The sequence below is a fragment of the Podarcis vaucheri genome (genome assembly GCF_965113315.1).
Source record: "Podarcis vaucheri genome assembly, chromosome: 7".
Classification (NCBI taxonomy): Eukaryota; Metazoa; Chordata; class Lepidosauria; order Squamata; family Lacertidae; genus Podarcis; species Podarcis vaucheri.
The window spans coordinates 41,041,736-41,043,764 of NC_138765.1; positions in this window are offsets into that span (position 1 = coordinate 41,041,736).

The following is a 2,029-nucleotide window of genomic DNA, read 5'->3' on the forward strand; positions in this document are numbered from 1 at the left end:
GCCTGTCTATACCTGTTTATTGAGGCTGAATGGTTCATATCTGTTAGTATGGCTTCATAGTTGCACAAGCCAGAGTGGCCCTATCAGAACTGCCCCTGGCAGGAGGAAAACATATTGAAATGCTGATGTAACTCTTCCTTGTTGTGGGCCTAAGCACTTGTGTAAGTTGCACTCCTCATACACTATGATGGAATAGAGGCAGATTTTGGTTGGATTCCTGCCAACTGATTGGCCTCTTGTTCTGCTGATGGGGGACAACAGGAGTATATTTTACATCTCTTGCCATATAGCCAGTGCTTGCCACATCCTCCCTTCTAGCATTTCTCAACCTCTTCCTGTATTTTTAGAAGTACACAACAAGAAAAGGTTTGATGTTGATATTTCTCAGTTAGTTCTTCTAGGCTGAACTCAGCCTTTTGTGTCTGTCATTTGAGCTGTTACTCGCTCTACGTTTTGCTCAGTCTGTCCCCTGTGTTTGATCAGGCATTCGGAGTCCGACCAGGCCATCTGCGATTCATTTTTCTCAGAGGAGGCAACACATGAAGATGGAAATTGGGAGAACATTATGCTTGCACCTGTGTGCAGGGCCAGAAATTAATTAATGTTGAAAAGTCATCTAGAAATTAAAACGCTGAATGCCAGAACCTCTTCATTAAAGGCTCAGCAGACATTGTGGGCTTCCTGGGGAGACAGTTTCAAAATGCCACTTCTTGATTTTGCACACACCTCCTGGTTTTTACTACCAGAACTGGCCTTTGAAGGTGTTTGTAGTTACACTCAAAAGCACTCTTCCCTAACCTGCCCTCCAGCTGTTTTGTACACAACTCCCATGAGCATTGGCGAAGGATCGAATGGCCCCTGTACCTGTCCCAGGCCACACCCCCGCCAGCAGCCCATTGGCCTGCAAGGCAGGGGCGGGCCAAAGACACCCTGTTACCAGGTCTTTTTCTTTGGTGATCACTTGTAGCCGAGTAAGATTGTCTTCCATAAACACGGTTTTAACAATGAGTCCGTAAGTGACTGGAGGCCAATTCTGGATCCACACGTCCTTCCACAGTGGGGACATTGGTTTCTGGGCAGGAGTTGATCACGGTGTGGATTTGCCAAGCGTGCCTTCCTCTTAGCATCTTTTCCCTTGCGTCCTGAGTTTGAGTGTCTTCAAAGCCCATGACACCTTTGGTAAAGGCTGTTCTCCAACTGGAATGCTCACAGGCCAGTTGTCAGTATTTATACTACTTTTTTTTTTAGATTTGCCTTGAGACAATCTTTAAACCTCTTTTGTTGACCACCAGCATTATGCTTTCCATTTTTAAGTTTGGAATAGAGTAGTTGCTTTGGAAGACGATCATCAGGCATGCGCACAACATGATCAGTCTGACGAAGTTGACGTTGAAGAATCATTGCTTCAACACTGGTGATCTTTGCTTCTTCCAGTACACTGATATTAGTTCGCCTGTCTTCCCAAGTGATGTGTAAATTTTTTGGGAGACACCGTTGATGGAATCTTTCAAGGAGTTGGAGATGGCGTTTATAAGTGGTCCATGTTTCACAAGCATACAGTAAGGTTGGTAGTACAATAGCTTTGTAAACAAGCATTTTGGTTTCCCTGCGAATGTCCCAGTCCTCATGGTTCACTTTGTTACCAGCTGGGTGGCACCCGGCCAGGTAAGCCCTGCACAGGGTCGCAAGCTCCGCCCACCTGTTGGGAGGTGGTGAGCGGGAATTTGTACACAACTCCCATTAGCCGCAGTTAGGCCATGATAGAATGCTCCAGGCTAGGAAAGATAGCTCCAAAGCAATTACTTTGAATAAATTATTTCATTTCAGCACTGGCACATGAGCAGCTCTATTCCTCTTAGCAGGAGGAAAGACACAAAGAATATAAGCAAAGTACCCTCCTTGCTGGACACACAGAATTTCAGGTAGGCTCCATACATGCCTAAGTGTTTTAAGACTAAGAATGCTTTTGCCTTTCAAAAGAATCTGATTTATTGATTTATTAATTGAATTTGGATCAATTTAAATGTTA